Source organism: Callithrix jacchus, chromosome 15 (genome assembly GCF_049354715.1).
Source record: "Callithrix jacchus isolate 240 chromosome 15, calJac240_pri, whole genome shotgun sequence".
Classification (NCBI taxonomy): Eukaryota; Metazoa; Chordata; class Mammalia; order Primates; family Cebidae; genus Callithrix; species Callithrix jacchus.
In genome coordinates, this window is record NC_133516.1 from 42,982,132 (window position 1) to 43,010,025 (window position 27,894).

General features: G+C 39.1%; 1 protein-coding gene across 10 annotated transcripts in view; it reads right to left on the reverse strand.

The window, feature by feature from the left end:
- The window catches only part of FHIT (fragile histidine triad diadenosine triphosphatase), a 1,534,178-nt gene that overhangs the window by 1,504,908 nt on the left and 1,376 nt on the right, over positions 1–27,894 (reverse strand). For 3 of the 10 annotated variants that reach the window (XM_078351362.1, XM_078351361.1, XM_078351363.1), the window contains exon 1: positions 1–27,894. The exons of the other annotated variants lie outside the window; for them this stretch is intronic. The gene's annotated coding sequence lies outside the window, so the exon portion shown is untranslated. 10 annotated transcript variants of the gene reach the window in all.

The following is a 27,894-nucleotide window of genomic DNA, read 5'->3' on the forward strand; positions in this document are numbered from 1 at the left end:
CTCCTTAAGAGGTAAAGCCCAAGGTCATAGGCATGTAAATGGCAGAGTTTAGGTGCAAATCCAAGTCTGCCCTTCCTCCAGAGCCTGTGCTCTACACAACTCCGTGGCATATGACGGCATCCGCAAGGGAAACAGCATGAAGGAATTGATTCCTTTTGGCAATAGTCAAAATATCTTTTAAATATCAGGTATAAAACATTTTCAGACCACCAGATGCTTATTCAATTTTGAAAAATCAATTTTTATGGAGTTGCTATGAGTAGTTTCATGTTTGTTACTGCCTGGTTATATTCTTGAAAAAGTAAGGGCCTCATAGAGGAGGAAAAAATGTATTTTTGAAAGTTGGGAAGAAAAATGAGACCCTAACTGGATTAAGCTGCAAATGTTTGACAGAACACAAATGAACAGAATCTGTAAGTTTAACATGCCTTTGCGGGAAGTATGTTCTAAAATGGTCATATCAAATTCAGAACACAATAGACTTAACATGCTTATTGTTGTAAACAAAGGCATTTGGTTAAATGACAGTTCCATCAAAACTTAATAACCAAATTCAAGTGAACACAAAGTAAAGCGTTATATACTTTCTATGGTTTCAGTAATAGCTAACCTAATAATGGTAAATGGAGGGTTATTGTTGATTCCTTAGCCTCTGTTTCATAAATTAGATAAAGCAACGTGGCAGTTAGAGTACTTTAGAGTTTTATTGGACTAAGTGATTTTAAAGCTATCTCAAAATATAACAGTCATGACTTGAATGACTGCTGAGTTGTAGCTTGTTTTCTATCACCATGTTAGTACTTTTCACCAGCGCTAAGTAAAAAGCTTCCTGTTAACTAAAACAATTCTATAAATACAATTTCTATCTACAGCACCAAGCCATTTAAGGTGAAGTGTCATTGATACAGTATTATCTGATATTCTATTTCACCAGGGCCAAGCTTGTAAAATATTAACTATAAGAGCAGTCAAGTGTTATTTATTTCTTCTGATCCAAAACTCAGGAACAGTAGAATTTCTCTGCTTAATGATTTTTCATAGCACATTTCCAATTTTCTACTACAGTTTATTGATCTGGAATACTAAAACAGTTTTCTTCCCTGTCTAAAGAACACAAAAAGCCCTGTGCCTCAGACCCATGGGATATGCCTCCAAAGACAACAGTCATGGCATCTCATCAGGCGCTGAGGGGTGGTAATGAGAATCAAGGCATTTTCCTTATTGAAAGAAGGTGCTAGTCGAATCTCAGGCCTTTTAATAAGAGGGAAACACTTCCCAAGACTTTGCATTTGGAGATGAGGCTCCACACCTGCAGTTCTGAGAGCAGATGAGTTGCCCTTCACAAAAGCAGTCTATTTTCCTGCATTTCCCCTTCATGCCCTGATATGCTTACTTTCAATTACCCTGATAGCCCAGGAAGAAAAATATCCCTCTCTCCATATTTCATTCACATAATAAGAATCTGCAAGCTGTTCTGTATGACAGATGAGGACTGTGTGCTGAAGCAACTTGTTCCGCCTGTCAGCCTCCAGGAACCCACAGCAATGAGATACAATCGTGATGACATTACTCGAGAAGAAGTGGGTCAAATACATGGTCACTTTAAAACAGAATGTCAACCATTGTTTCTACTTCAGTAATTTGATGCAGTGGTGCAGTGCTACTCAAAACAGAGAGAAACAGAGAGATAGAGAAAGGAAAGAGAAAAGAAAAAGTTCACCGCTATTAGTGTCATGTCCATACATACACAAACGCAAATGCAAATAATTGTTAAAATTACTGTTCCCATATACCCTTAAGTGACTTTTTTCATCCTCCACCCAATTAGTCAAGAAATGTTTAGTAAGCATGTGGTATGAGCCAGACTCTGAAACAGGAACTAGAACTAGAATGCTGAAAACAGACATAGCACCTGCCCTCTTAGAGTTTACAGTCTAGGATTAAGGACAAATATGAACAAGCAATTGGGATTAATGTAATGAAGCCTGAAAAAAATGAAGTAGAAGGTACTAAGATTGCTCAAAAGAAGTAACCAAGTCTTTTGGGTCAGTAAAGGTTTCTCTAAGGAAGAGACATTTCAGCTAAAGCCAGAAGCATTAGAGCAGCCAGATAAGAGGTGAGAGAGAAGAGTGACAAATGGAGGACTATTTTCCTCAAAATGTTTCCTTTAAAAGAAAGCATTAGGACAAAGGCCTCAGGACTCAGTAGAAAGTACAATAGAATAAACGCCATCGAGTCCACCATTGGAAGTTATTATCTTTTCCTTATTTCAATCCCTAGTTTAGAAAATTAATTTAAAAAAATTTTTTAAACATTAGTATACCTCTGTCCTATCTTGCCACATAAGAGCAAAAGTTAATCGTAATCACATTTCCTTGCTGATCTAAATATTAAGGTAGATTTTGCTTTAAAAAATCTAATTTATCTTGACTGTACTGGCTAAAACCCATGGGTTATTTTTAAAAATATGTTTTGACAGCAGTGAAACTTGCAGCACATACAATACCAAGAGCATAAATTTGTTCAGGGTATAAGTACATGATAATTAACACAAGCAGTTGGTAAGTGTGATTTATATATTAAAAAAAAAAGACTGTACCAACTACACACCAAAATGGGTAGAAATAAAGAAGAAATTGATTCTTTTCTCTAATATTTGGTCATGAAAATTTGGATTTGCTCTTGCAGAAAATTGTTTTTGAATCATTATTCATCTTTCTTACAGCATAAAAGTTTTTTTCTATGGGATCAACAAATTGGAATGAAGAGGAAAAACTGGATATATTCATAAGTATGTTTGCCCTTTCTGCTAAACCCCAGAGTGTGATGTTCGGATTATTTTCTTTCCAAACTCAAAATCCATTCCAAGAATCCAAAATCAATAAAAATTGTACTAGCAAAACTGAGGGTTGCATTTGGCCTAAAAACTCAATGAATGAGTAGGGCTACTAATATGGGAAGAGGTTTTCCAAAAAGTGTCTTTAGTTATTAATCACCAGGAATGACTTTAGCAGCTGCTCTAAAGTAAACACAATCTACAGCTACGTTAAAGCAATATAGTGTATAAACCATGATAATTAACATTCTACCCTGTGAAAGGTGGCAGAACATGCCACCCCAAAATACACCACATTGGCATAAGAATTATTTTCGAGCTAAAGGTGCTTATAAAAAATTTTTTTTAAAAAGCAGGTGCAAAAAGGGACTTCTGACCCTCTTCTTTTTCTTCATAAAAGCAAGAGCTAAAATCCCTGTATGGAAAATATTCTTACACCAGAAGGAAGGTAACATTTTAATCATCAAGGGCAAAACACTGAGACCGAGAGAATTCTGTACAAACCAAACTTTCTAAACTAGTTCCTCTTTTCCTCATCACTCATCCACCCAGTTAAATACCCTGCCCAAGCCCCTTTGCCTTGTCACATCTTCACAATTTAGTAGTCTTTATCCAATTCCATATTAAGTATTCAACTCTAACTGCATCTTTGGATCTTCATTTCCTTATGAGAGCTCCCATGTCACAAAAAAACTTATATTAAATAAATTTGTATGCTTTTTTCCTATTAGCCTGTCTTATGTCAACTTAATTTTTAAGCCCTGCCAAAAACCCTAAGAAGGTAAAGGTAAAATTTTGCTTCCCCCTACATCTGTTACTTAGGTCTTATCTAGAGTTCAACCTGAAAGGCATATTTTAGGAGGAATATTGACCAAATTAGAAAATACCTCCAAGAGGGCCACTAGATTGTTGGGAGGTTCTGAACTTCACATAAGAAACCCGGGGACAGTCACCTGGAGAAAAGTAATGGGAGCAAAACTACCTTCATAGATTCGATGGGTCATTCATCAATAAAGCCATTCCGTTTTACTGAGCACTTCCTCTATGCAAGGTACCATGAAAGGCAACGGAGATACAGCACTGAGCAAGAAAGCCAGTCTTTTCTTATCATGCGGAAGGGAAAATGGATTTTCTCTGTGTCACTTAACAAGATATTGTATAGTAGAGCAGAGCACAGATTCTGGAATCAGAGCACTAGAGTCAAAACCTGTACAGGGTTCAGTGCTACTCCCCACCTCTCCAGTATGTCTGCATCAAATCCCTGAAGCCTGCAAATATTACTTTCTTAGACAAAAGAAGTCTTTGCAAATTAAGAATTTTGAGATGAAATCATGCTGGACTGTCTGGGTGAGCTCTAAATATAGTAATCAGTGTCCTTACAAAAGAAAGGCAGATGGAGATTTGAGAGAGACAGGAGAAGAACATATAGTAGGCCAAATGAAGCAAACAGTTATGTGGCTATAAGCCAAAAACTGCTTGGAGCCACCAGAAGCTGGAAGAGGCAAGGAAACATTGTCCCCGAGAGCCTGTTGAGGGAGCATGGCCCTGCCAACACCTTGATTTTGAACTTCTGGCCTCCAAGAATGTGAGGGAAGAAATTTCTGTTGTTTTAAGCCACCAAATTTGTAGCAATTGGTTGTAGCAGCTCTAAGAAACTAATATAATGCCCAATTACTTAGCTAGCTGTAGTACCTTCCTTACTAGCTGTGTTACCCAGTGCTAGTAACTCTAGCCCTCTGAGAACCAGGCCCTCATTAGGAAACTGGAGACAATAGAAATACTCACCTCACAGGTCAGATATTACGGAGGTATGTCAAGTGTGCAGCACAGGGTCTGGAACAAAGTAGGTTCTCAGTACATGATACTGTTATTATTAATGGGTTCAGATTTACTGGGAAGCATGTGTAGACCTTAGAACAATGTATTAGCAAGTGGAATAACAGCTAATTTATGCAGTAGGGATATCTCTGCTGTTAAATATATAAGTGGAGACCAGATCAATCATTTTCCAGAAATACTAAAGAAGAGATGTTTATATTGTCCAGAAAGCTGTCCACTAGCCTTCCTTCTAGATAAACCCAGTAATCATTTCTCATTGGTGCATTGGGTCAAGATCCTTAGGCAGGGGAACCCAGTAAGGGAAGTGAGGTGTGCACAGGGTTTGGCTGCCACCTTGAAGAGGCCCTTCCCCTCGCTGTACCCTGTTGTCTTCAGCTATAAAATAAACATGTTCTGATCTTGTGTTAGTATTTCCAACTTGAAAATGCTGAGACACAGTGAGAAAGACTTGGATCACTGAGATAGTTTGGGTATTTGTCTCCCCAAATCTCATGCTGAACTGTAATCCCCAGTGTTTAGAGGTGGAACGTAGTGAGAGGTTATTGGATCATGGGCATGGATTTTTCACAGATGGTTTAGCACCATCCTCTTGGTGCTGTCCTCATAACAGTCAGTGAGTTCTTGTAAGATCTGGTTATGCAAAAGCATATGGCACCTCCCCTTACTATCCTCTTGCTCCTGCTCTTGCCGTATGACATGCCTGCTCCCATTTTCTCTTCTGCCATGAGGAAAAGCTCCCTGTAGCCCCCCCAAAAACCAGGCAGATGCCAACATCATGCTTGTACAGTCTGCAGATCTGTGAGCCAATTAAATCTCTATTCTTTATAAATTACCACGTCTCCGGTATTTCTTTATACCAATGCAGGAATGGCCTAATACCATCACACAATTAAATTTTCTGATTCTCAGAAAGCAATTAGATTAGAGTAAGGATTGCTAAGGAACAGCTGAAAAGCCAGGACCAAACCATAACATTGTTTTTAACCAGCACCTAGCAAAATAAGAAAAATAAAAAAACACACATAATTTTTTAAATGTTTGCTTGGCAGAATTAAAAGTGATCCTATGTCAGCTCTCATCCTATCTCACCTCCTAATTCAAAAATTATGTTGACATCCTCTGAAATTCTAAAGTTTTGGAACCTGTATAGCATAGAACAATCTATTAAATTTGATTCCCACACTAATATTCTGTGATTTTGTTTCAAGGAAATTTAAGAACTGTTGATTACGGCTATCACAGAAGTGTTCCAATTCAAGAGTAAGAAGTCATCCTTTTAGAATTTAAAAATACTCATGGATAGAATTATATAGACTAAAATGTATACAAAGTAAAACTGGAAAAGTCTGAATAACATGAGTTGATTGTAAATATGATGCTATAGTTTTGCAAAATGTCACGAAGAAAAACTGGGTAATACATAGGCATCAATCTCTCTATACTAGTTCTTACAACTGCATGTGAATCTAGAACTATCTAAATAAAAATTTCAGTTAAAAAATAATCATACAAACTATTCCAAATAATCCAAAAAGAGGGAATCCTTCCCAAATCATTTTATGAGACCAACATCATCCTGATACCAAAACCCAACAGAGACTCAATAAGAAAAGGAAACTTCAGGACAATATCCATGACGAACATAGATGCAAAAATCTTCAATAAAATACTGGCAAGCCGATTGCAACAGCACATCAAAAAGCTTATCCACCATGATCAAGTAGGATTCATCCGGGGATGCAAGGCTGGTTCAACATACACAAGTCTATAAACGTAATTCACCACATCAACAGAACCAAAAGCAAAAACCACATGATTATCTCAATCGATGCAGAGAAGGCCTTTGACAAAATTCAACAGGCCTTTATGCTAAAAACCCTCAATAAACTCAGTATTGATGGAACGTATCTCAAAATGATAAAAGCTATTTACGTACGACAAACCAACAGCCAATATCATACTGAATGGGCAAAAACTGGAAGCATTCCCTTTGAAATCTGGCACTAGACAAGGATGCCCTCTCTCACCACTCCTATTCAATATAGTACTAGAAGTTCTAGCCAGAGCAATCAGGCAAGAAAAGAAATAAAGGGTATTCAAATAGGAAAGGAGGAAGCCAAATTGTCTCTATTTGCAGACGACATGATAGTATATCTAGAAGACCCCATCGCCTCAGCTCAAAAACTCCTGAAACTGAGAAGCAACTTCAGCAAAGCCTCAGGATATAAAATCAATGTGCAAAAATCACAAGCATTCCTATACACCAATAAGATTTAAAGAGAGCCAAATCAAGAATGAACTGCCATTCACAATTGCTACAAAAAGAATAAAATACCTAGGAATACAACTAACAAGGAACCTAAGGGACCTCTTCAAGGAGAACTACAAACCACTGCTCAATGAAATAAGAGAGGACACAAACGGATGGAGAAACATTCCATGTTCATGGTTAGGAAGAATCAATATAGTGAAAATGGCCATACTACCCAAAGTAATTTACAGACTCAATGCTATCCCCATCAAGCTACCACTGACTTTCTTCACAGAACTGGAAAACACCACCTTGAACTTCATATGGAACCAAAAGAGAGCCTTCATAGCCAAGTCAATTCTAAGCAAAAAGAACACAGCAGAAGGCATCACACTAACGGATTTCAAACTACACTACAAGGCTACAGTAATCAAAACAGCACGGTACTGGTACCAAAACAGAGATATAGACCAATGAAACAGAACAGAGGCATCAGAGGCAACACAACATACCTACAATCATACAACCTGACAAAAACAAGCAATGGGGAAAGGATTCCCTGTTTAATAAATGGTGTTGGGAAAACTGGCTAGCTATATGCAGAAAGCAGAAACTGGACCCCTTCCTGACACCTTACACTAAAATTAACTCCAGATGGATTAAAGACTTAAACATAAGACCTGGCACCATAAAAACCCTAGAAGAAAATCTAGGCAAAACAATCCAGGACATAGGAGTAGGCAAGGACTTCATGACCAAAACACCAAAAGCATTGGCAACAAAAGCCAAAATAGACAAATGGGACCTAATCAAACTCCACAGCTTCTGCAAGGCAAAAGAAACAGTCACTAGAGTGAATCGGCAACCAACAGAATGGGAAAACATTTTTGCAGTTTACCCATCTGACAAAGGGCTGATATCCAGAATTTACAAAGAACTCAAACAGATTTACAAGAAAAAAACAAACAAGCCCATTCAAAAATGGGCTAAGGATATGAACAGACACTTTACAAAAGAAGACATACATGAGGCCAACAAACATATGAAAAAATGCTCATCACTGGTCATTAGAGAGATGCAAATCAAAACTACATTGAGATACCATCTCACACCAGTTAGAATGGCGATCATTAAAAAATTTGGAGACAACGGATGCTGGAGAGGATGTGGAAAAATAGGAACACTTTTACACTGCTGGTAGGAGTGTAAATTAGTTCAACCATTGTGGAAGACAGTGTGGCGATTCCTCAAGGACCTAGAAATAGAAATTCCATTTGACCCAGCAATCCCATTACCAGGTATATATCCAAAGGACTATAAATCGTTCTACTATGAGGACATACACACACGAATGTTTATTGCAGCACTGTTCACAATAGCAAAGACCTGGAACCAACCCAAATGCCCATCGATGATAGACTGCACTGGAAAAATGTGGCACCTATACACCATGGAATATTATGCAGCCATCAAAAATGATGAGTTCGTGTCCTTTGTAGGGATGTGGATGAAACTGGAGAACATCATTCTCAGCAAACTGACACAAGAACAGAAAATGAAATACTGCATATTCTCACTCATAGGTGGGTGATGAACAATGAGAACACATGGACACAGGGAGGGGAGCACTACACACTGGGGTCTATTGGGGGGAATAGGGGAGGGACGGGGAGGAGCTGGGGAGGGATAGCATGGGGAGAAATGCCAGATGTGGGTGAAGGGGAGGAAGACAGCAAATCACACTGCCATGTGTGTACCTATGCAATTATCTTGCATGTTCTGCACATATACCCCAAAACCTAAAATGCAATAAAAAATAATAATCATAATCATAATCCCAGCACTTTGGGAGGCCAAGGCGGGCAGATCACGAGGTCAAGAGATCAAGACCATCCTGGCCAACACGATGAAACCCCGTCTCTACTAAAAATACAAAAATTATCTGGGCGTGGTGGCATGCACCTGTAGTCCCAGCTACTCGGGAGACTGAGGCAGGAGAATTGCTTGAACCCAGGAGGCAGAGGTTGCAGTGAGCCAAGATCACGCCACTGTACTCCAGCCTGGCACCTGGCAACAGAGTGAGACTCTGTCAAAAAAAAAAAAAAAAAAATCACTGGCCTGGGTGCAATGGCTCATGCCTGAAATCCCACTTTAGAAGGCCAAGGTGGGAGAATCCCTTGAGGCCAGGATTTTGAGACCAGCCTGAACAACATAATAAGATCCCACTTCTACAAAAAGTTAAAAAAAAAAAAAAAAAGCCAGCTAGGAGTGGTAGTATGCACCTATGGTTCCAGCTACTTGGTAGGCTGAGGTGAAAAGATCCCTTGAGCCTACGAGTTCAAGTTACAGTAAGCCATGATCATGCATTCCGGCTTGGGCAAAAGAGTGAGTCCCTGTTTCTGGGGAAGGAAAGAAGCTCACTGGACTCTAAAAATTCTTGATGTTGTTTAATGCGGTCAGATTCAAGCTCAATAAATATAATCAACTATCTTTTATACATCGCATATTGGCAGTTATTATGAACCATTTGTTTGGCAAATATGTACTGAGCATCTTCTATATGCCAGGCACTATGCTAGGTACTGGATTCTGGTGGCCAACCCAGTTTTTCCCTTCACAAAGTATACTGTCTAGCTGGGAAAAAAGGCAATAAATAAACAGAGACAACTTCAAATTGTAACAAGCGCTATGGAAAAAAGAAAGGCTGAGATAGAAAACATAGGGAGGGATGAGTTAGGATGATCAGGAAAGGCTTTACTGATAAGGTGACTTTTAACCCTGTAATACAGGACACATACTGATCATGCAATTTCAGCTCCAGGGAACTACATGAACCATACATACGGAAAATGAAACCGTGACACAGGGATGTGCCCTTATCTCTTGTATCCTGTATTACTGAACTGGCATAAATTCTGAATGATAAAAGTATGTGCTTGGGTTGTGATTGTGGTGAGCTCTTGGAGCAAGGCTCTGCCCTTCTGAACCAATACAAAAGTGAGAAAAAGAAAAGTAACATTGACATTTGCCTTTAACAAATAAGGCAATACAAGATTGTCCAGACGTGAAAATTAAACATACAATGGGGGCCGGGCACGGTGGCTCATGCCTGTAATCCCAGCACTTTGAGAGGCCAAGGCTGGCTGATCACTTGAGGCCCAGACTTTAAGACCAGCCTGGCCAACAGTGTGAAATCCTGTCTCTACAATAAAAATACAAAAATTAGCCAGCCATCGTGGTGTGCACCTGTAATCCCAGCATCTAGGGAGGTTGAGGCACGAGAATCGCTTGAACCAGGGAGGTAGGTAAAGGTTGCAGTGAGCTGAGATTGTGCCACTGCACTTCAGCCTGGAGGACAGAACAAGACCTTGTCTCAAAAAAAAAAAGGAAAAACATATTCCATAAACATACAGTGGACCCAGCACTCTGTGAGATTAAATTCTTTAAAAGGTAGGTAGGACATAATTTCCCATATATGCTCACCATCCCTTGGAGGAGGATGGGTTGGCTCTCTATCTAACCTAGAACATGAAACTCTCACAATCAAAGCTAGGGTAGGACCAGCCAGTGGGTCTTCAAGAGGAGAAACATATCTTTGAAATTCTCTTCCTTCTTGGAAGATTCACAATATTTCAGTTACTGCCAACTACACCCTAGGAGGCAGTCAACATATATAGTAGGCCAGACCACAGAACTAGGAAATTAAGATAGAGCTGCCTGCTCCTATTAGGCGTAGCTGCAGGGCCAGAATATCAAGGTTTTCTTGGACCCAGTTTGGCTAAAAAAACACAGGCTTCAAATAAGACTAGACAGAAGAATAGGTAAGTAAAACAATAGAATATTCATATAATGGAACATTATATAGCAGTCAAACCAAATAAAGTGAGGTACAGAACAATGTGTATTGCATAACATTTTTATACAAGAAAGGAAGACAAATAACATAAATACATATTTGCCTATGTGCTACTTAAAGTGGCTACCTTAAGGGAGATGGGTACAAAGATGAGGGTATGAGAAAAGGAGCAAGAACAAACTTTCACTTTATACCTTTCTGCACTATTTCGTAAAAATAAAGAGCTAAAAGATTATAACTCTCCTTGCTGGTCGTAGTGACACATTTGAAGAGAGAAATTTGGTGGTATATATCAAGATCCTTAAAACTAGCATATTCCTGGACCCAGTAATTCTACTTCTGAATGGACGTTATCTAAGAAAGTAATGAGAGATTTGTGTACACACACACACACACACACACATACACACATTCATTGCAGAATTATTTATCATAGTTAAAAATTTTTTTAATCTACATGTAAAATAATAGAGAACCAGTGAAGGAAATTATGGACCATCTAAACAATTCAGCAATATGCAGCTGTCAAAAACTATACTATAAAACATATACTGTAGGGGAATATGCAGTGGCATAGAAAAGCATTCATAGTATATTTTTTAAATCATTCATTAATTTTTCAGTAAATTCTTTAGCGTATCTACCAGGTACTAGGCACTGAACTAAATGTAAATTTAAAAGGCTAGTTACAAAACAGTATATAAATGGAGAATCCCATTTTTTTGTACATTTTTGCATTTATAACTAGACTAGAAGGATAGACACCAATATGAGAGCAGTGATTACCTGAGTGGCAAGATTATGGGTGAAATATATATTCTAGAATGAACACATATTATTTCTGCAATATGAGAAGAAAGCACTGCTTTTTTAATCAGAGTAACAACTCCCAGGATCAAGAATGTGTCTCATTCATCTCTCTGTTCTCCCATCTCTCCCTGACTCCCTGAATACAAACATGATGCTTGCTTCAGCTGCAGCAATTCTGTGACCATTATGGAAAGGCCAAGAACTGCACAGATACACTCTCCTTGACATCTCTGAGCTGCTGAACTAAAGCCAAAGCCAACCACTTCTGGACTTAACTTATTTTTATGTGGAAGAAACAAACCTCTATTCTTTTTAAGCAGGTTACTTGCAGCTGAAAGCATTTGAAGCTAACATAGTAACCTATTAAATAATACATGACACATTAAGGCTGGTACAGGTAACCCAACACGTTTCTTTGATCAACCAGCCGAAACTGAAGACTGATGTAGTTAATTGCGCCACTGGCTTCTGGCTCTATATTCTCTTCTCTGAAGCTCCTGGGAAGTAGAGCCCAGGAGAAGCTGTTAGTGAGGATTCTAGGTCCACAGGGGAGCACTGCTTATAGTAAAGAAAAACTAGGCAGCTACTCCTACAGCTTTACAATGTGGTCCTGCATTTCCACTTCTGGGAATGTCTCCTAAGAAAAAAATCATGAATGTGATTATGCATACATGCAAATACATCAGACAAAAGGTGGGAAAAACCTAGGTTATCCAGTTGGGATAGATGAAAAAATAATGTCACGTTCTAACAGTGGAGTACTCTGTAGACATTAATGCCATGGGAAAATGCATACAATATATTGATAAGTGAAAACTGAAAACAAAACTACATATAAAGTATTATCCAAATGTAGAAATATGTATTCGTTTTCTGTTAGAAATATTGATATTGCTATCACACTGGAATATTGATAGTGCTATCATGAATTGGTGAAATGCAATGCTATTTTATTTTTTGAGCACTTCTATATTTTTTAAATCTTCCAAATTTATTTTCTTACGCTGTTGGTAAGAACAGTTCTTCTAACTAGCACCTTCTTATAGAATACTCTGGACCCTCTGACCAAGATGTTGAACTCATCCACAATAACTTTGTCTAATACCTGTCTGCAGATCCAACAGAGTTAACAAGAAACAATTTATTTTTATATTTTAAAAATAGACATGCCAGCAGCTACAAGCTAAGCTACAGAAAATGATAAATAAATTTTATGTTCCCAAATAAATTTGCATTGTGTAAATGTAGTATATTTTTTAATTCCATAAATACAGTTTTAATACTGCTAATTTGAGAAAAATATTGATGCTTCCAGAAATAAGTCTAATATATATTGAAATTCATCCCCTCACTTGAAATAGAATGATCTTGAAAACAATAAAAATGAATGCTAATTTACTATGTCATTGATAAAAAGCAAGTCCATTTATATCCTTGTCTTTATCCATTAGACTTCATCTTACAGAAAACATAGCTATCAGGTAGGCTTGACCTTTTTGCTACCTAAGGAGATTAGCTAGCAGAGCTCAAGCTCCCTAGCTGGATGGCCTGGGTCCATATCTTAGGCCTACCACTTGCCAACTGGGTGTCCTTGAGCCCGTGTTTAACCTCCCTGAGCTTCAGTTTTCTCATCCGTAAAACAAGGATAATAAGAGTATCGACTCCATAGAGTCGCTATTAGGATAAAATATGAAAATCTATGCAAAGATCTTAGTTCAGTACCTGGCCCACAGTAATCTGATTTAAAAAAAAGAAAAAGTAAAGTCTCTTAATTTGCTTTCAATTCTTACATGTAGATAGATCATGGACCTGAAATTTTAGGTTCTAAAGAGGCCCCAGCATCCGGGTTTAAGAACCCATCCTGGAAAAATTAACTGGGTGTGGTGGTGTGCTCCTGTAGTCCCAGCTATCTGGGAGGCTCAGACAGGAGAATAGCTCAAACCCAGAAGGCAGAGGTTGCAGTGAGCTGAGATCACACCAGCGCACTCTGGCCTGGATGACAGAGCGAGACTTTGTCTCAAAAAAAGAACCCATGTTGGATACAGATACTTGACTTTTAAATGCAGATTCAATGTCACTTACTTAGCATTCCATCTAATAAACGAGATGTTTAGGGAAAATGTTGGGTTTTTTAGACCACTGGAAATCTACTTCAGCATGTGTATTAGAGAAAGTAACTACCCTATTCACCTTCTCCTGTCCAGTGCTTTCACAGAAAGCAAGGTATTGCAACTAATACTAAAAAGCATAACTAAAATAATCACTGACATGCCATTAGTGCTTACTATGTAACAGGAAGTACCCTATGTGTTTTTATGTATTATCTCATTTAATCCTCACAACTAACCAGTGAGGTAGGTTCTCTTGCTATCCCCAATTTTAGATGAGAAAACTGTGGTATAAAGAGCCAGGAAAGTGCTAAGTCAAGATATAAACATAGTATGTAACAATATATTATATTTACTATATTTATATAACAATAATATATTTTTGTTATAATACATATGTTGTAACATATATATAGTACATAATAACATAAATATGTAACTGTAAATATATATTGTTATAATATATAGTATTTAATAATAACACGGCATCATTATTCAATCCCTGTGACCTACCAAATGCAGCTCTGGATGCTTTCCCAATGTCATCGCTTGTGTTGACAACCATCTTGCACTATTCTCATTTTATAGATGAGGAAACCAGGAACTTAAATGAGTTACCTAAGATGCGCTATAGCTCTGACTGGTTCCGAAGGCACCCACTCCAGAATTACCCTTCTGCAGAGGGCAGGGAAAAGGGCTCATCAGGTCCCTGAAGCGCTCTACCCAGGTCACAGAATGTTGGAGAGGACTAGGACTTCAGAATGATCCAAGCCCTCACTTTACAGAAGTGGAAAGGGAAGTCCAGAGAAAAGAGACTTGGGTAAGGCAGTGGGAGAGCCAGAACTAAAACCCAGGTCTCCCAACTGCCAGTTGACATGATGAGGCCATCTCATGTTGAGTCAGCCATCTAAGACACTGTGAAAGCAGGAAGGGAAAGCCTGACAGCTTCAGAGTGATGGCAGCAGACTGTCCTCCTGCCCTCGGCTGCTTACTGACCCTAGAACTCTGCGTGTGCTTCCTGGCCCATTTGGAGCAGCAGCCACATGACCTGAGAGACAGAGACTCTTCAGGAGAGAACCCACAGTGAAGACAGGAAGCACTCATGCCCTTTCATGATCTACCTAGGGCCCATTTCCAATGCAATCCTCCTAAATAGAATTAGAGATCAACGGAAATGGAGGGTTGCCTCAGATACATGTGGGTCTCTTTTGCAGATATAAAATACAACACAACCTAAATCTTTGAGAACATGATCTGACTCAACTAATCATCTGCATTTTTTTCTGATTAAATGTACATCCATCTTAGTTTATGTACTGGATAAAAATAAACGATCTCATGCAGAAAGTTTTTTAAAAATAGAGTTTTGGAGTGTTTAATTAAAAATGCTTTCAGTGTTATATAATCCTTGAAATACAACAGTTGTTTACTCTGCTTTGATTTCTAAGCTTTCCTTTGATGACAAATATTAATATTTATCATTTTTCTGATGTTGGACTAATGAGAATCTTAAGTGTTTATGAGAAGGCATTTAAATATTACAGTACTGTGGACGTGTTTGTTTTCTGATTTATATTCTTGTCTTTAACATCAACCAGCATTTATTTTTTTGTGCTGAATCCTGGCTTGTTGCTCATCAACATTTTCAGTAAACTTTACGTAGCCAAAACTGATGATTTCTACATTAATTTGATGGTCAAAGTGAATATGAAACTTCACCAAATAATATAGTACTATAGGAAAGGTTTAGTTATGATTTATAAAGTAAAAACTGACATGCATGTATAACTGCTAGCCAGCAATAGAGTAACATTCCAGGTTTAATGACACTGATCTCAGGTCACACTTACTGAGTGTTCAGTATGTGTCAGGCACTGTGTAGAACCTGATTGAAATCAATGATTTCACCTGATTCTCACAACAGCTCTCAGAGCTAGTTAGTATTATCATCTCCATTTTACAGGAAAGTGAGGCTCAGAGAAGTTGAATACCTCACTCAAGATGACACAGCAAATGAGAGGCAAAGCCAGAAGTGAGTCCTGAGAGTCAGAGAATGGGCTCTCTCTACAGCTTCTCTCTCAAGAGTTCCTCCTTCACTCCCCAGCATTTGAAAAATCTTATTCTCTACAAAGTATAAATAACCCATCTGCATGGAGCAACAGTCTTCAGGACAACCCAGACTTTCAGATCTTGATGGCTATGATGAGTCGCACATCATTTTTTCTATCATAGATCATGCATTGTTCTATGCACGGAGACAGAGCAATGAACAGCACCAACAATTGTCCCTGTCCTCATAGGGCTAACTTTCTAGAGACAGAAGATAGATAATACTAACACAATAAACAAAGCATTATCCCCATGATGGGGAGGAAATGGTAGGCTACACAAATTCAGAGAAATGGTCAAAGGGGATGAAGTCTGCAGTTTCACAGATTTCACTTGCCTATACTCCCATGCAGCCAAGACTCAGCTAACCAGAGAAATGCCTTATAATCAATAATGGAAAATGGCCCAGAAGTAGTATGGTACAATGCAAAATCCAACACGAAATTCTCAGTTAAGAACCTGACATACATCACTTACCTTGCATGGGGACCAGGTGTGGAGAAGACGGCCATCAGCAAAATAGCCACTACCACTGCCCTTCACAGAGCTTATAGTCCAAAGGGAAGAGAAGCATTGATTAAAAATCAAAGGTTAAATAAAAGTTGTAGAAAGTATAAAAAGTTAAGGAAACAAAAGACACAGAAGCTAACCTATGTGAGACTAAGAAAGGTCAGCATCCTGCCAATAGCACTATCTGTGACCCACACCAAGTCATTTCCCCTCTTTAGAGCCAGTTTTTCAAATAAACAAAGGAGAGTGAACTAGATGAATCCAACCAGCTTCTTTCAAGCTCTCTTTAAGAATTTCTTGAAGCCATGATTCTAACATGTAAAAATCATGTATCTCTTCTTCTTTCCACCAATTAATAGATCCTAAACTGTTCTTCTTCCTTCAGTCCCTTTCATTCTGTTCATCTGGACCCCCTATTGCTAGGGCTTTGTTCTTGGTTTTCACGGCCCTATGGCAGAGAAGTCAAATCAGGAGGGATATGGACCTGATACCGCATTAGGGGGCAGAAGCCGGTATCGCAGAGGCTCTGATTACAACCTGGTGAAGGAAATGAGAAGGAATCGGGTTATACATACGGAACCTAGGGTCCAGAGAGTGTATTAACAGGTAACAAAGTAGCCTGTGGAGATAGTAGGCATTAGGGAAGCATCGGCCAGGACTGTAACTCATGTTCTGGCAAAGGGGAGGAGGAAAAGACGGTCTAGAAGTAGGTGCTCAGTGGAGAAGCCGGTAAGTGGAAGAGAGGTCTGGACAGCAAACAGCACAGATTCAACCACAATACTGAGATCCAGGGACAGGAGCATTACCCAGAGGAAAAAAATTCAAATTCCATACTTTGACTTCAAGGTCCTGTATGGCCCTGGGTCCTATGTATACAGCCAACGTCATCTGATGCCAACCTCCATTTCCCTCTCTGTGGTTCAGCCACAGGGGCCTTCTTTCTCCTTTGATGCTGTTAAGCTCTTTTCCACCTTAAGGTCTTGGTACAGGCTATTCCTTCTGCCTGGAACCTATTCTGTTAATACTTGCTCTTCATATGGCCAGCTCCATCTCATCCTTGACTTGCGTCTCTTATCAATTCTCAGCTCTTCCTCCCTGGCCATTTTATCTCAATAGGTTACCCATCTCTTACTATCACAGTATCTTATACTCTTCCTTATTGTACTTGACATCTTATTATTACAGGTGTTTGCCTATGTGTTATCTGCCCCCCTCACTAGACTCCATGAGGGCATTTCTGATATTTTATATACATCATCCCATTTAATTCATAACAATCTATGAAGTAGGTACTCTTATTTCCAACTTACAAAGAGAAATAAAACTGCAAAGAGAAACAACTTGCCTAAGTTCACTCTCATGATATAACATAATTATCTATATATTATATATAGATAGACATAAATTCTAAACAATACTACTTATTGCATTAAAACAGAATGGCAACTTAGCAGAGGCCACAAAGATCTGAAATATTGTTATTCCAAGTGTGGCCCATGGACCGGCAGCATACACATCATCTGGCAGGTTGCTGGAAATGCAAACAGTTCTGGCCTCACCAGGACCCCTGCATATAGTGCCAGCAGTCCTCGACCCATAGGAGCTGGACCCAGTTGTTCCATCTGCACCAGGAAGCCAAACACGGCTAACTCCTCTAGGCCTGGGAAACCTTGGCCTGTTGCCTTCTGGAAGTTCAAGAGGCTAGAGGAAGCCTTAGCTTAGAGGAAGCTTTATCCCCTGCTCAGAGGAGCCAAAAGAGGGCCTCAGCTGTAGATTCATCTGAAGCTACCTGGCCTTGTTTTTATCCTCTAAGGTGGTAAAACCCAGCAACTGGGATTTCAAAATACAGTGGCCACCTGTTGTTTTTGTATCCCTAGTGTCACATCCCTCTTCTGAAGGTACTGGCACCTCTCGCTAACCAGGGCCTTTCTGTGTGTACAGCCTTGCAGGCTTTGCACAGCACCACTCCACAGGGCACCAGACACATATACTCTGGTATGAATGATGGCTTCTGATGCTGAGAATGTGGCAGCCCTGCCCCACTTCCTCTGGGTGGACCTCTCCTCTCCAGAGATAGGCATTTGCTCCATACCTGGCCACTCATACTACCCTCTCCCATAGGCTATCAAAATAATTCCAAGTGGTAGGCATATGACCTAAGCTAGAACTCCTTCAATCCACTGTAAATTTTGAGGTATTATGAGCAAATAGATGTATTTTGGCCTATACAATACAGTCTCTCTAAACTTGATGGGAAAAAAATCTGGAATCTTTAAGGTAACATGTTATATCTGATTACTAAGGTGGTAATTTAAGGTACCTTGCCTTCTAATAGAAATTTATGTAGCCAATTACAGTGACCGCTTCTTGACATAATTGTCACCCACTGGGATTGCTTTCTAACCGGTGGTTCTTGGCCGGGCTGCAAGTTAGAATCACTAGAGGCAGTCTCATTCATATCAATTAAATTGGAAAGGTTGGTAGTACAGGCCTTGGTAACTCAATTTCAGCTATGCTAGAGTGTGACTATCCATCTATCTAAGGTGTCCCAAAGTGACATATGGTGTGCTACATAGTCTATGCTTCTAGGCAGGCCAACAAAGTGGTAGACTACATTCAGCGAGAATTAGACCTGCCACTTTCTCATGATGTAGTAACTGGCAGGGAGAGACTAATTTTATTTACATAAGTGGCTGTAAACACAAAAAATATTCCCCTTTCTCTCCACCTCTCTCCACCCCGCCATTTTTTGTTTTTCTACCTCTCCCACACTCTCTGCATTTGTTTTACCTCCCGCTTGCCTTTCCTGCTCTTCCTTGGAGTTCTTGCCAGGATCGTTTCTAGAAGAGATTGAACTGGAATCGCTAGTGCTCCAGGATTGAAACAATCTTATTCTAAGCAGGTTCCGACCCTTCCCTCCACCTGTCCTTAGGGCTCCAAACACATAGGTAAACTCGTGCTTCCAGGCACAGCTTAAACATCTACTGACACAACCAAGCAAGTACTGTCCTTCAGTTAATGTGGAGTCCAAAGACAGCAGTGAGTTTTGTGTTTTGCTTTTTTCTTTCAAAACTAAGACGTGGGAAGACTTCTCAGGAATTAAAAGTTTTGTTCTTACCACATTCTACAAACTTCAGTGATTAAATGACTATAGACTGTATGCTCCTCCAGCCTGTGACTAACTAAAATATGCATGCATTAAACCTCACGAGGGAGTACTGATACTTCAACATTATCTATGATGGTTTCTAACTCCAGTAGCTGTGAGTCTGAGAAACTGCAAAATATGCTGAATTTTAATAAAATTCTGATTGTTAATAAAAGAGGTAAATCCATAACAAAGAACACTAATAAACACATAAAAAGACTCAGAAAGAGTCTTTAAGTTCCAGAGTCCTGTCAATATGTACCTTTTGTGAATTTCTTAAGCAGTTTCTCAATTTTCTCTTCTATTCCCACTTATTCATCATTAAAAGAAAACATTGGCATACACACAAAATACCCCTAAAGATGTGATTTTTAACTATATTAAACACTGGCAAAAACAATTTTTCCTACCTTTTCTCTTTTTCTCTCTATGAAGTCAACAGACTAGAAAAGTAAGACTACTACATTGTGAAATAACATCCTGGTGGGTAGAAAGGTTCAGGAAATGCTGAAAAATGAAATTACAGTGTTGAGTAATATATATTCAAGCCAAGAATGCTCCTGGACCCTTGCTATAAGGGTTTAAATATAAATACTCAAACATAAGTGTATGTATTTTCTAGGAGGGGAGAAACAACTTTCCAAAGGAAAGAGTCTGGAAGGGGATCAGAATATGCTACCCCAAAATGTGCCACTTTGGCATAAGGGTTGAGTTGAAGGCAATTAAGAAACAGCAGATTCAGAAATCAAAAACAACAACAAAAAAAAGCCCTCTGCTCTCCTCCATCTAGCTAAAAGTAGGGCAGATTTTCCTTTGTAAAGGTGACATATTTTCTATAAATAAAGGTGTTCCCCTTTCCCTATCAGAAAGAGAAGAATTCTTACCTGCATAAACAAACCTTACTAAACAATCTTCATTTACCATACATTTTCCTAGTCATTTTTTTTACAATTTATCCCCCTACCCCAGAAGCCCAAATCCCCTTTTCCTTTTGTAACCATCTAATAGGTTCATTCTGCCTACTGCCCAGATAGGGCAGATTTACCAAGACAGAAGAATTGCAACAGAGAAAGAATTCACACAGAGCCAGCTGAACAGGAGACCAGAGTTTTATTATTATTGAGATCAGTCTCCCTGAAAATTTCAGAGACTGGGATATTTTAAGGATAATTTGGTGGGTAAGGGGCCAGGTAGAGAGGAGTGCTGACTGGTCAAGTTGGGGATGAAATCACAGGGAGTCAAAGCTGTCCTCTTGTGCTGAGTCACTTCCTGGGTGGGGGCTCAAGACCAAACGAGACAGTTATCAATCCAGGTGGTGCCATCTGATCCATCAAGTGCAAAGTCAGAAAAATATCTCCAGCACCAACCTTAGATTTTGAAGTTATCCCTAGGAGCAATCCCTAGGAGCAACTGTGTGGTGGTTTAGAATCTTGTGGCTTCTAGTTCCATGACTCCTAAACCATAATTTCTAATCTTGGGGCTAATTTGTTAGTCCTAGGGGGTCTGTTTGGGAAAGGGTTGTTATCATCTTTGTTCCAAAGGTAAATGATAAACTAACATCCTCCCAAAGTTAGTCTGTCCTTCGCACAGTAATGAACAAGGACAGCTCGGAGGTTAGAAGCAAGTTAGATGCAGTTAGGTCAGATCTCTTTCACTGTCATAATTTTTGCAAAGGAGGTTTCACTTTGTCTAGTTGCTTCTCCACATAATACATAAGCCCCCAGACCTACCCATCTCTCTGAGGTCTTCGCTTCTTTCCTCCCTCACAATCACCACATTTATGGATTATCAAGAAAATTAAAGGTGTGTAATCAGATTAGCTTAATTATTCTTCTGCCTTGAAATGGAGTTGGGGAAGGACTGGGGTAAGAAGGAACCTTTTATAATAGGCTGCCTTTCTAGAAGAGGTTTATTTCAATGGTTGATTTCAAGCTACTTAATTAGAAGGTAAGAATATTACCAGTAAAAGTGAATGGTATTTTATCTGAACAAGTGTTTAAACCTTTTCAATAACACTGCCATAGATCTTGAAAGCATGTTACTGAGTTTCTTTAGAACACAGTTTTAACGAGATTATAGCCCCCTCACCACACCCCCAGCCATAAGGAATGGGACAAACTTAAGTACAGGGCAAGAAACATCCTGAAATTCGATATAATGAAAATTCTTAGGTAAGCACAGCAAGAGATACACCGGGGGTTGGGGAGAAAGAGTGTCCCTGGTAGTTTATCTCAAAGATAACTAGTACACAATTCATAGTTAGTTCATCAAATTCCATGACAGCTTTGTGGTGGCGCTTTTCTTTCACTTCCAAACCCTTCAAAATGCTACTTTCTAGATATTTCATTCCCCACCCAGACCTTTTACCTTTTGGATTATACCTGATTCATTCCACGATGTAGTGTTATTAGAATCAGTAGTTTTCCATCTAAAATGCACTTTAGAATTAGCTGGGAGTCATTCCACAATGCTGTTATTAGAATCGGTGGTTTTCAATTTTAAATGCACTTTAGAATCAGCTGGAAAATGTAAAACCACCACAACAACAAACACCTGCTCCCCTTCCTACTCTTATTTCAGTTATCTGGATGGGACCAGCCCCAGGTGATTCTAACTTATAGCCAGGTCTGAGAGCCACTAGCTGGAAAGCAATCCAAACGGACTAAAATTGCATAATGAAGGAATAAACTTACATTAGGAGGCCAGGTACCTTGAATTCCCATCTTAATAATCAGATATAATGTGTTAATTTAAGGATCCCAGATTTCTGTCCATCAGATTTAGAAAGACTCAATTGCATGGGCTGAAATATAGCTATTTGCCCATGATGGGGTTCAGAACATACTACCTCCAAATATTGTAAGCTGAAGGAATTTGAGAAGACAGCAGAAGCCAGAAGGTCAGAGGTCACTCTCTGACCTTCCTTCTGCCCTTGTCCTTTGAAGCAGGTCATAAAACCTAGAAGAATTAACTGGCCTTCTCCTGAAGTAGGTCTAAGACTCTCCTGTGAAAGGTTCCTCACTTACCATACCTGGAGTAAAAGAACATCCTTATCACTGAAGACAAAGGGTTACAGAGAATCTGAACAAACAGGTCTTGCTATGTTTCCTCGCATTCTTATTCAATCACACATCTACACAACTACTACTTCTTATCAAATCTAGCATGAAAAATACACAGGTTTACCAGTTTTGGGGTCTTCATTTCATTAAGAAGAATCCCACGTCACATAAAACTTACGTTAAATAAGTCTGTGTGCTTTTCTCTTGTTAATCTGTCTTTTGTTACGGGGACTCAACCAAGAACCTGAGGGTGAGGAAAAGATATTTCTCCAGTTTTCACAGATGATTGAAGAAATTCCAGACATCATATGAGACAGCTAAGCAAAAACAGTAGAATTAAAAGTAATCTAGTCCTGTTAGTATTTAAAATATGATAAACAAGGAAACAGCACAGGATGCATAAAGTTATATTTTTATTGATAATGATAAGAATAAAATCACAAGCTACCATTTACGGAGTACCAGTTACTGTGTTAAGTACTTTCAATGGGTTACCTCATTGAAAACTGAAAACATCCTTCTGCAATAGAAAATATCACCCCCATTTCACAGATGAGGAAATTGAGGCTCAGAGAGATTTGGACACTTTCCCTAGAGTCACATGCATAGAAAGTGGCAGAACCAAGACTAAAGTCCAGGTCTTTTGCTCTATCGAGTCCATTCTCTTAACCACATCATCTGTCACCCAGACCACTGAAGGATCTCCTAAGTACTTGCTACTCAATGGCTCTGGATTAGCACCATCAGTCTGTTAGAAATACTGAATCTCTGATCTTTTCCAGGTCTTCTTTAATCAGAATCTTCATTTTAAGATCAGCAGGAGACTTGTATGTACATTATAATTAAAAAAGCACAAGCCTACACGGTTTTTCCTCTTCAACTATTACCTCAGATCAATTAATTATCCATACTGCATCCATACTTTTTAAAAACTGATTTACTGGACAAATAAAAATTGTACATGTTTATGGTGTAAAACATAATTGTATATGTTTATGGTGTAAAATTGTATATGTTTATGGTATAAAACCACTGCAGAATGGCTAAATCAAGCTAATTAATATGCATTACCTCAAATACTTACCATTTATTTGTGGTGAGAGTGTCAGAGGTGTTTGAACCAGAGGTGTCTGAACTCCATCTCGAATAGAGGCTGGGTAAAATTAGGCTGAGACCTACTGGGCTGCATTCCCAGGAGGTTAAGGCATTCTTAATCCCAAAATGAGACAGAAGATCAGCACAAGATATGGGTAATAAAGACCTTGCTGATAAAACAAATTGCAGTAAAGAAGGTGGTAAAAACCCACCAAAACCAAGATGGCGACCAGAGTGACTTCCAGTCGTCCTCGCTGCTGTACTCCCTCCAGCTCCATTACAGTTTGTAAATGCCATGGCAACATCAGGAAGTTGCCATATATAGTCTAAAAAGAGGAGTCATGAATAATCCACCCCTTATTTAGTGCATCATCAAAAAATAACCATAAGAATGGGCAACCAGCAGCCCTTGGAACTACTTCGTCTATGGAGTAGCCATCCTTTTATTCCTTCACTTTCTTGATAAACTTGCTTTCACTTTACAGACTTGCCCTGAATTCTTTCTTGCATAAGATCCAAGAACCCTCTCTTGGGGTCTGGATCAAGACTCCTTTCTGGAAACAAGAACACTTAAAATCTACACTATTAGTAATCTTCAATAATATAATACATTGCTATGTATCCATACTTTCATAAAAACAAATCCAATAATTTCATTTACCACTTTAGACTGTTAAACAGTTTCCTGAATGCCCTTGGAATAAGGTCCAAATGCAGGTAACTGGACTCTGAATAATATTACTCAGGCTCATCATTCTCAGCAGACTAACACAGGAACAGAAAACCAAACACCACATGTATGTTCTTACTCATAAATGGGAGTTGAACAATGAGAACACGTGGACAAAGGGAGGGGAACATCACACATTGAGGCCTGTCAGTGGATGGGGGGCAAAGGGAGGGAGAGCATTAGGACTAATACCTAATGCATGCAGGGCTTAAAACCTAGATAATGGGTTGATAGGTGCAGCAAACCACCATAGCACATGGATACCTACGTAACAAACCTGCACATTCTGCACAAGTATCCCAGAACTTAAAGTAAAATTAAAACAAAAAATTTAAGGAAAAAAAATATATAGAGATTGCTCAGACTCACCTCTGCAGCCTTACTCTCAACCTCATCCAGCCATTGATTTTCATACCCTAGACACACAGACCTTCTTTCTGCTCATCAAATCCTAACCCACCCTTCCTTTCTTCCTTCCTTCTTTCCTTCCTTTCTTTCCTTCCTTCCTTCCTTCTACTAGATTCTTCACTGCTGAGAATATGCCCTCACTCACCCCATCACTACCTCCCTGCCAGCCCCATTTACTGCCCTCACCAGTGCAGATGCAGTGCCTAGCACAGAGTTAGGAACAAGATAAATGTGCTGAATAAAAACATGGGTAGGATACTGAGGGCCTCCGCTTTTCCCTTGTCTGTCACCTCTGCTGTTGCTGTGATCCCCATTCCTGTTTCTCCTTCCCTGTTCCCTGCATCACTTCTTTTCAATAACTCACCTCCTTATCAGTAACCTCATGGCTATTGAAGTTGTCAGCTTTAGAAAGAAGCACTGCCACGTCCCCATGGTCATCGCCCCAGGATCACTCACCAGCTTGATGACAACTGCCTCTCTCTAACCCTGATGCTCCTGGGATAGGCCCAGTCCTTTCTAGAGGTGGACAGAAGGCCTCACTGACAGAAACAGGCTGCTTTTAAATGGAAGATTTAATATATAGGTAGAACCATAGATCAGGGACCTCTCAGCAGGCAGTACTGAGCCAAAAGCTTCACTATCTCTCTGCCCATACAAGAGAGTGTCACCGCGCTGACAAGATAGGTTATCAAGAGTTGTGAGGAACTTCATATTTTAAATGTGATGACCAAGCATGCTACTCTGAGAAAACAAATGGCAAAACCTTTTATAATATAAATACTTGCCTCAAGTTTTAGATCGTGAGGAAATGTGAATTTTCATATATCAGGCTTACATTAATAACAAAAATAAGCGCTATTATATTTATCTATTGACTGCAAGCTGTTAAGAGCCGGACAACATACACAAAGCTTTTCTTCTTCATCATCACTGTGAGGTAGAAATGCTTATTATCCCTATTTTACAGAGAGAAAACCAAGAGCTAAGTAACCTGTCTAAAAGGCAGGGCTGGGAATTAAGTCATAGGCCCCCAGACAACCCCTCTACTGCTTCTCTGCTATGTCTTACTACTTAGATCACTTTCTCATCTGAGAAGTCACAGATATGGACATTCCCAAAGAGACAACCCCTTAGAGAATGATCTCAAAGGCTGAGATTTTTCTCTGCAATGTACATGTTGAAAGCAAAGTAACCTCCTGCATCTAATATTTCAAAGCCGCACTTCTACATTAAAAGAGTAAACAGATTCAATGAAGAGATGTGGGAACAGGGGTGTTTATGAATGCAGTTCCACAAGTACTTTTTCACTGTCTACTGGTGGTCAGGCACTGGTGGAAGATGAATGATGAGACTATCAGTTGGGAGAGTGTGGGGGTGGGACCATGCGAGTGATGAGGAGAACTTCTCAAATAGACTGTTTCAGAAATGTTTAGCCAATAATTCATAAAACTGTTATTTTATCACCTAACTATATGGAAATCATCTTTCACACAGAAGAGACCAGAGTTACCTATCTTATTATATGTGCATACATAATTGAAAGGGCCAATATGTCTTCTAAAATGAAAGTTACAACTTGTTTGATTTCTGATAGTTCATATTAGAGGGTCAGATTTTAACATGTGAATGTAAACATAGTGCCAGAATTTGTTCTCGAGTCTCTGAAAGAACAAAAGAGAAAAGAGTAATGGGAGCCAAAACCAGACTAATTTCCAAAATAGAAACGAGCATATCAAAGTTGCAGGAATACACAAATAAAGATGGGGACATAAAAACATTTTCTAGAGCATTCTATCAAAGGCTGCAGGAAAAAGGCTAAGACAAGGATATCAAATAGAAAACCATAAACCTGAAAGGGTTACCTACACTACTATAAGGACTCCAGAAACCTGCCTTCTTGCAGAAACAGGATGCTTTTGACATGAGGGCATGAGATGAAGACTGCAGACCTCTTTGTACCTCACTCTCCTCATTTATAAAATGAGAATTAGATTAGATAATTTATAAGGTCCTTCCAGACCTAACCCATTAAGCCCTTATCATCTATGTGGTCCCTGCACCTTAAGAGAGATGACCATATAAAGAAGCTCAAAAACCATTTGTTGAATTCATGAAATATTACAACCTTACCAATAATAAATAAGATACTTTACAACAATTGGTCCTGGTCTGTGGCCTAGAAAGAACAAATTAGAGGAGAAACCATTATCTAAAGAGCTACACATCTGGTGTTCCTGCTAGCTGACTGCTGGTGGAATGAAAATAACCCTGGACTTGAAAATAAGATGCTCGGGTCTAGTCTCATTTCTGACACAAACCAACTGTGTGACCTTGAGCAAACTGCTTTACCACCTGGGCCAGTTTCCTCATCTCTAACATAAAGGTATTATAAAATTATATACAACTAGCATTTGTGGAACGTTTATTATAGGCCAAGAAGTGTTCCAAGATCATTGCCTTAGAATTAAATTATCTCAAAGGTTTTTGCAACTCTAACGTTTAGTGTCGAACTACAGAGGCAACATGATGCAATGAAAATATTCCAAATTCTGTAGCCAGAAAGGTTGGACTCCCCCTTAGCTCTGTAAGGTAGGGTCTTTCTCTAAGCAGAGACTGTTCAGCAGAAGGGCTTACAGTCGCAGTCTTTTTATTTACCATTGTTTTAGCTTGAACAAGTTACTTAGCTTTCCTAGGCTTAGTTTTCTAATCTGTAAAATTGATATAAAAATGATTCTCACTCTCATATAGCTTTTTAGAGGATTAAAATATAACATATATTTTATTGACAGTTGTGTAATCGTGGACTATCTTCTCAAGATTTTTTATCATATACAAATGGGACATTTAGTATTAGAAAGAGATCATGTGAACATGCTCTAAATGGTCAAGTGTTAGTGGTTTGGGAAGCATGCACATTTACTAATACTTGGAACACGATATACAACAATCCCATATCTAATACTTAGAACAGCATATGCAATCAATAACAACACACACACACACACACACACACACACACACACACACACACACACACACACAAACCCAAGACGTATTTCTTCACTAAACATCTCTAGTCCAGGTTGCAGCAGATGGACACAGAGGCCGGCAGCCATGAACCCACGGCCACAT